This window comes from Cydia splendana, chromosome 1 (genome assembly GCF_910591565.1).
Source record: "Cydia splendana chromosome 1, ilCydSple1.2, whole genome shotgun sequence".
Taxonomy (NCBI): Eukaryota; Metazoa; Arthropoda; class Insecta; order Lepidoptera; family Tortricidae; genus Cydia; species Cydia splendana.
The window spans coordinates 31,491,223-31,499,909 of NC_085960.1; the positions used below are offsets into that span (position 1 = coordinate 31,491,223).

The 8,687-nt window shown below is 35.2% G+C and overlaps 1 protein-coding gene across 2 annotated transcripts in view; it reads right to left on the reverse strand.

Moving 5' to 3' along the window:
- The window catches only part of LOC134793253 (vesicular glutamate transporter 1), a 79,130-nt gene extending 70,704 nt beyond the window's left edge, over window positions 1-8,426 (reverse strand). Inside the window, exon 1 of one of the 2 annotated variants that reach the window (XM_063764836.1) lies at window positions 8,292-8,426. The gene's annotated coding sequence lies outside the window, so the exon portion shown is untranslated. Of the gene's footprint in view, window positions 1-6,281; window positions 6,523-8,291 lie in introns of those variants that run through there. The other variant, XM_063764821.1, reaches the window with a different exon arrangement.
- Window positions 8,427-8,687: the final 261 nt, after the last annotated feature.

The window sequence follows — 8,687 nt, forward strand, 5'->3', positions numbered from 1 at the left end:
TTATGGCATTTAATATCGTTTAGATTTTTTTTTATTGACATTGCCTAGAGACTTTTAAAAAAGAGGCTTTCAATTTGGCTGCTTGGTTTAATTTTAGTCTCTTCTAAAGTGTCATTCTATGGAACTTGCTAACTATGTAAACAAACCGCCATACTGAAATCATCATTCAGTGACAATTTCAATATGGCGGTTTGTTTACATAGTTAGCAAGTTCCAAAGAATGACACTTTAAGAACTTTGTACATAAAACAAAACGTTTTTATAAAGCCTTAGAACGACTGTTGACGGCTTTTAAAATTATTATATTTTAGAAACCATCAGTGGCAGCGCGTCAAAATGACTCCTAGGAAAACCGGAGCAAAGCTGGTCAGACTTTCCTTTTCTTTACTCAGTAAAAGTACCTAATAAACTCTCAGAAGATTGGGTAAGCTCTGGTAGGAATCGAGTTATGGACCTTCCGCCGCTGGCATCGCTGGCACAAGAGCAGCCGATGCAACGGAGCCACGCCGTTTTGTCGACTAAATAGTGTTTAGTTTTTAGTTTATTAAATACAAATGTATGTTAGTCTGTAAGGTATTTGTAATATGGGCCTTGTTGCCTGAATTAAAATTCTAAATAAAATAGAAATAAATAAATACATATACACCTCAGTTATCGCGTCTTATATGATTTTTTCACGACTATTAATAAATATTAAAATATGTAGAATAGGTGGACTCTGGAATGGAATACATCAAAGTACCCATTACACCATTCAACCTTTTCAGCCTGTAAGGTGTATTCGGCTAATTTCAGAAATTCAAATCCTTAAATCATTTAAAAATCCTTCATATTCCGTTGTATTAAGAGTCCCTTTTCGGAATTATTCGCCACTTTTTTAGTATATTCTCCTTTCGGAATACCAGAATACACCCTAATACATTTTACCGCCAGTCTTTGGGTAGTTTAACATCGATGCTATCCGTGTGTATTGTCCCGTCGGGCTGCACTTACTCTCAAGAGCGGGGAGAGCCGATAAGTGCTGAGCGCGCCGCATTTAGTGCTCGATTAAGGCTTCGGTTGCATTTTACACAATGTTTAATTAACATATACAAAAAATACATTTACAATGACTTAATGCGAAGTTGTATGAAACAGAAGCTATTGCGTGTTTTGTCCTGAAGAGTTGCACTTAGGTACTCTCAAGAGTGGGAGTGCCGATAAGTGCTGAGCGCGCCGCATCGAGTCGAGTCTAAACCTCGACAGATTTTTTTATAATATCCATTCTCATTTCTTCATACTTCGCGAACAAAAGAGAATGTTTTATGCATATAGAAAAAACTATCAAATAACGACTTTGTTAGTAAACTACTATGCGGTATAACGTGGATTCGATAATAGAGTCATTTGTGTCAAAAATCGCATCAGCAGAGACACCTCATCACCTCCAAATGAACCTTTTTCCACACGATTGCGTGTCACCGCGCCACCTGGGGTGCATCCCTCTCCCTCCCACCCCAGCCAGGCACCTCGCCCCGTCCCCCTCACTCAGGCTATTCATGACTTATTAACTTCTCTGAGGTATCATGGCAACCTCCGCTTCGACGATTTAATATAGAAAATTGGGAAGTCGGTCGGAAACAAGATCTATACAGTTTATTAAATTCTCTGGGCTCGTGTCGATTAAATTTTAAGTGGTTTTGATTTGATTTTGTTACTATTGAAGAGATTGAGTGGGGTAGGTAATTTACTTAATTAATTTACTGTAATTTATACTGTATTCATCAAGCAGCATGTTTGGCGTACAGTACTATAAAATTTATACTTACCTGATCAACAAATATCTTTGGGATCTCCCTTAGAATATGGCCTTTCCATAAAAAGTATCTTTATCGTCTATTAGTTTAAGAAATGATGTGTAAGGTGGTGGTACTAATGCTCGACATGCTAATGCCCAAGATGACACCCTGCTGTCATCTCTATTGACAATGACTTAAGTTTCAAGATGACATGTACTGGGACCGCGTCGAGGACCATATTCACTTATTTAGAAGAGTGATGTTGGTTTTGGTACCTAATGATGAGTAATGAAATATGTTTAAAAGTTCCATTTTTATGATTCGGTTTTGTGGTCATCCATAAATAATGTATTTTAAAAGTCACAAATTGAGTACGTTACTTTTATGTGTAAATTGAGTACGTTGTGTAATTTTATGTGTAGTACATGTATGCAAAGAATTAATTTTCAAGTTCTGGTGATATTTTTCTGATACCAAACGTTCATTCACCCCCTGAATGTGTGTTCGACCATCCCAAGACTGCAGGAGGTCGCTTCTCGCTGTGTCACGATGACATACATAAAATAATTATAATTGTACCGCCACAGATACCTAATAACATGCTTTGAAGTTAATCTTTTACAAGCTTTTATGTAAATTGCAATGTTTGTAAGTATTTTCGGGTCAAATCTTGCAAGCTAAATTAGACCCACTTCCCATTATTCGATTGAGCTAAAACTTCACTTTTGTATGTAAGTTGGGTGACAATGCAATGGTACCGTCGAGCTGATCTGATGATGGACACAAGAGGTGGCCATTGTTACCCTGTGATAACACGACGCAATCTAATTGAGTTTGGGTTCGTTTTAATTTTCTCATTGAGTAGTAGTTTCCTGTTGAAAGAAAAGCACAGTCATCGATAAAAGCTTATCAGACATGAAACTTTGACAAAAAAAAATGTTTTTTAGCAAAAAACAACGACTAGTATCACTACACCTTATAAAACAAAGTCCCCCGCCGCGTCTGTCTGTTTGTGTGTTAGTATGTTCGCGATAAACTCAAAAACTACTGCACGGATTTTCTTACGGTTTTCACCTATCAATGTAGAGTGATTCTTGAGGAAGGTTTAGGTGTATAATTTGTTAACCCGTGCGAAGCCGGGGCGGATCATTGTATTTATCAAAATAAATTTTAAAAATCGGTATCGTTATTTTTATTTGTTCTAAAACATCGCCAACAGCGAAACGCTTGAATTCGAATCCCGGCGAATGTTTGCCGACCGATCGCTCCCCGAGGAGCAAAGCAATAAAGCGTTCTAAACCCCGCGTATTTATTGGAAATACATCGGAGCGATTTTCTCGGATACCTGGAGTGGGTGGAAGATGTTGAGAATTCTTTGGTAGAAAATATTGAGACAAATGAGGGATCTTCTACTTGTTAATAAAAAATATTTTATAATGTTATTATATATATATCAAAAACTACGTTCAACAACACGAAAATAATACATAAATGTGAAATCCGCCATTTTTTTTCGCACATTTTGTAAAGGTATTTTTCTTGCTCTAATACATATATTAACACTTATATTATATGCTCGTAGCTAATTTCTATACATAGGTAGCGACATATTTCGTATCCTTAGATAGGTGGAACTATTACCTATTATCTAAGAATAGCTTTACTATGACTTCGAAATTTTTGTAAAAAATTTACTCAGGTTTAAGATTTTATTAATATTTATCAGTGCTAAGAATATAATATATCTTTGATTATTCTTATCCCATGTTGCACTAGTAACTACGTAGGTAGTTAATCATTTCTTTGCTCAATACTTATTTTGCAATAAATCTGAATTAAAAAAAAACTAGGACATTAGATGGCTATTGGTTTCAGATCGTTCAAAAGAAATGTATCGAGTGTACACCAATACACCGTGCATACACTCAAAGAATATTAGAATTTTTTCTTTAGATTGAGTAAAAGGTCCACCGGTACAATAAGAAACGTTTTAGGTTTTTAAGAAGTGAAGGGGGTCGGTAAATTTTTCCAAGAAAAAATCTAATTAAAGCAAACGGCATCCTCTAATGGCATTTTAAAGCCCGCCATCATCGGTTTTTACATGGAGACCGTTTCAGTAACGATCGTGATTTCAGCCCAGGTGAGGGCGGGGCTAGGCAGGCGCCGCCCACCAGCCATTGTTCCTGCACCGAAATTGAATAAATTAACTTGAAATTTAATAGATAACTCTATTAATGCCCCAAACAAGGTCTGACTCGCCGACGTCAAGTACGAGTTAGCGAAAATTGTTTGCCGCGTGATTGAATTTGGCCGGAGCGAGGGGTAAAAGCTTCTAGCATCCGATATAGCATTAGCCAAATCGGTAGGGCGGTGGAGTCTACATTAAAGCTTGCTAAGTATTTGTACATCGTATTTTATTATAAATTAGACATTTTTCAAAATATCGCTGATATTTACAGACAAAAAAGACGATATAGTTAACGGCGACTAAATAATCAAAATCGAAAAACCGTGTGTGCAAAAAATCTTTCTCTGAATTATGGACACGTATGGAATTTTTGTAACTCAAAAGAATTTTTTTGTGCAAGTTGTGATTTCGTATTAAATTCGCATTCTCTCCGTTCGAATTCTCTTCAAATCAACCAAATTTTATCGAAATCTAACGAACAAAAAATCGACAACTAAATAAAAATCGGCCCTAATTTCCTAACATCATGTTTTCAAAGAAATTTCATGTTTATGGTACGACACTTCCACACTCGGTCGCTTGCCAAGTCTGTCTATCTATAGTTAGCTTGGTCTAACACTAACTATGTATAATAATAGTTAACCCATATTAATGCCAACGGCAAAAAACTTTTCACAGATTTATAAAGAGTTTTAGTAGATAGTTGATATATAATTTCATAATCGTTCATTACTAGTTTGGCTCGACTCAAATTTAATTAAGCACCTAATTATTATTAATGCATATCCTTTTTACGCCTAATTTCCGCAAGCACCAACACTTTTTCTTAATGCCTTTTTTTGTTTTACGATGCTGATAAAGCCTGACCAGTAATATATGATCATTGTCAAGAGGGCGCTATTATTCTCATTTATATGGCAACAGTTCAGTATAGTCTGAACAATGTGGATTAGCAACTCGTTATTTTGACATACATACTTTTACTCACTCTAATCATAATCAGTATCCAAATATTCGGTGTTCACATTTTTTTAGTGTCGGTTTTTACCGTATAAAATTCATGTATTTTCTTACGCGTCACACATTGGTCAAAATTACCTTACATAGGGCCTGCTACATTGTCAACAAGATTAAAACTAAAAATGAAAATCTATGTTATGTATATCTTTGCCCATAGTAAATATTTTTCAAACACATCTTTGTTACTGTACTTAAGTATTTCCTCGCTTATGTATAACATAACACTACAATAACCAAGTCGTAATAACCAGACTATAATGACATTTTGATTTGTTTACCTGTCAGCTCTGATAGCAGCGAAATAGTTTAATTTACAGAACGGTTCTTTTCCAGCAGTTTATTATTTACATTATTTACAATGTTTCGCTCTTGATTATGTATAGTTTTGGCCATTTTTTGTCATTTATTATTTAATATTCAACACTTAAGTATTATTCAAGTAAACCGCCACAATGACACTGACAACAGTGACAATGACAACCTATCATTAAAATTATTGCCAGTGTAAGAAATTAGTTCCAATGAAATTCCGCAACATGGCGCATGATCATATATTAATGGCCAGGCTTTACATTATTATGATAAGAGATACATTCATTACCAACAAACAAAGTAAAATAAATTCGACAATAACAACAACAAACAATGCCTGATACGACTGGCTGATAATATTTCAAAGGGCTAGCAATACATTTTTTTCTTATAGGTATCTGTTAATTAATCTGCATTTTTTCTAAATAAAGGGTCAGGCTAGCCGCCTACGGTAAAACAGCCCGACTCAATAAATTTTTTGCTCATATTTGAGTTTATACCTAGAAGTTTATAATAGTAAAACTTTTTTTAACCAAAGTAACCATGCCTTTGTAATTTGGATATGTTATACCTACCTAAAATAATATAGATATGGATCTCCTTTAGCGAAAAGGTGAAAATAGACCCATTTCAATTTATAATATTAAGAGTTGAGGCAACCTATAATTTTAGTTATTTATTATTTAACACGTAACATATTTGAAAAAAATCTTTAAATTGGCTTTTCTAGTAGATTCCAAGTACCCTACCCATAGTAATCGCAAGTACAGAAAAAAGAAAGATATGTAAGTATGTTACGACAATATGTCATCATTAGCACATGAATTGATAACAGGATAGTTAAAAAACATGCACTTTTTTTTAAGTTAAATAACATAAATCCAAATAAAGTTAATTCAGTAACAAGAATCAACCCCACAAATGATAACAAACCAATGACAAAACAGGAATAAAATAAAATTATGAATTGTAATTTAACTTACCAATGCCAAATCAGCTTCAGAAATGTACACCTTACACTTAAATATCATAGACACCGATATTAGTGAAGATATGTTATTGTTAAGTTACCTACTTATACAACGTTAACTAACAATACTTATGAATAGATATGTGATTTGTTGATATGTTTTGTATTGATATTCTTTAGAGTTGTTGTTGTATTATATACAATTACTCTAATTCAATACGTGAACATTTAATCTAATGATATATTTAATGAAATGTATTCCTATAGTGTTCACTGTCATCCGGGAGACATCACTCTTAAGGTTTTATTCACTTTGGTACTTTGTTTACTTTTTAAAATACTTGTTTATACTTTTTGTTTGTTACGAAATTCTAGATTATTTCTCTTCTTATTTTTTGAGCTTTGTAAACATTTTTATTCCACTTCACTTTAAAAGTTTCAGTGCTTTGTTGACGTTTTTTTTATGTATCTTTTTAATTAAAAAAAATCAAATCAATTTGTATCTGTTATTTAAATATTTGGCCAATAATACTTTCATAATTGTTAAACAAAGCTTCGTCAGTTTGAAATCTAAAGTGTTATTTGATGTTTACCGCGTGCCTTGGTCCGGTTGGTTACAACCCTTAAGAGTGATGCGCCCCCGGCGCGCACCACGTGACTGCCGCGCTCAACTTTTCTGTTTACATCCCCGTCACCCCTCCCCCCTCCCCCCACCATCGCCTCAGCACCCGCGCGCCGGGAAACTCACTATGCTAATATTTTGCAATAGTTCTAAGCGGACACGGGTTTTAGAGCACGGATTATGTTTTAAAGCGAGGATGAAAGTTTAAATCCGTCTGGCGACAGGTTTGAAATAAAATTGATGCAAATTACGTAGTTAGCGGGAAGGGATTAATAGACAAATGATAAGTGGGTGGATCAACTTTTGTTATCCTATCAGTCAGGCGACAATACTAGTAGTAATATGTAGCATAGTTTGTTAGAAGAAATGTTATATGATTTTACTAATATGCTAAGTAGATGACCCATTATGGAAACGGGATTATAACTGGCATACAAATGTACGTTTGGTTATTAAATTTTAAAAGTGACCCAAGTTGCTGCACTCAAGTAGGTATATTGTAGACGCTGAAGAGATATATACGTTTTCAGTGACAACGCTTTTGTGCCAAGTATTTTTTTTAAATCTTTGAATTTAAAACATTTAAAGCGTAATTCTCATGACTTTAATAAATATATTTAAATTTTGACACTTTTTGAAATAACTAATAATACGAAAAATAAGTTTTAATTTTCCTTGGGAACACCTTTATAAATATGATAGGTACCTTTAAACGTCGTTTCCGTTCTAACTTCTAACCGTTATAAGGGGCGCGAGAACTAGAGCCTGGACTCGAATCCACAACATCAATTCGATCGATAATAATCGTACGCCTAATCAACATAGCTACAAGATCTTTTTGTTTATTTCCCGTTTAGGTACTATAGATTTATAGAAGAACAGAACCTGTGGCACAGTCTTAAGTAGATAAACAAGCCTTCTTACGCCTGCCGCGTTGCCACGGCAACGCAGTAGTTGGACTGGAAACCGCGATAAGCAGCTTTGCTCTGCAAATACGTCTGGGGGCGCGGATTTATGATAAAAGAACAAAATAATGATGCAATATTACGGCGTTTTACTATAATATAAATAGGTCGGTCATAGATGAAGACAGTTTTTAGGGTTCCATACCCAAAGGGTAAAAACGGGACCCTATTACTAAGACTCTACTGTCCGTCTGTCTGTCTACCCTAAAAAGTACCATTTTTAATTAATTTTTTGAAGTGTCTATTCTAAGCTAGCTGTGCTCCAAAACACTGTGATTTGAGCAAAACAAAGTGAGGAGTGTCATTATAAACATCATATTTTCATAAATAATTAACGTTACTGAAGGACATCGCCACTTTGACATTGCAAATGGCACGCAGAGTTAGTTTGGTCCGCCAGTTTATCCACAATACAGTAAATATAGTTTTTACTTACTTGTTATTCAGGAGCACTTTGCACACAAACTTAGAGGAATTTTAAGGAAGCCCAGCTCCCACACTCCCACGCATGGGGCTTCTGCGGCTAATCCCCTCCCGCTTCTTCAGCTCGAAAATGCACGGAAAACTTGTTCGGACTGTACAAAAACACTGTAAGTAACTGACACGATAAGGTATATGTGGAGAAGACCATCTGATAAGGGAACACCATCTACAAGCTCTTTCGTCACTTTTAACTCGTTTATGCGCATACTCCACTGAACAGAAGATCGGTAGAGCAAAAGGAGTGAAGCTCGTCCTTTCTGACTGTGTCTGAGCCAAGTATGTATCCAAATAAATACAACAGTTTTTGCACTATGACGGTCTTCACAGCAATAATATGCTGGTCTCCGCC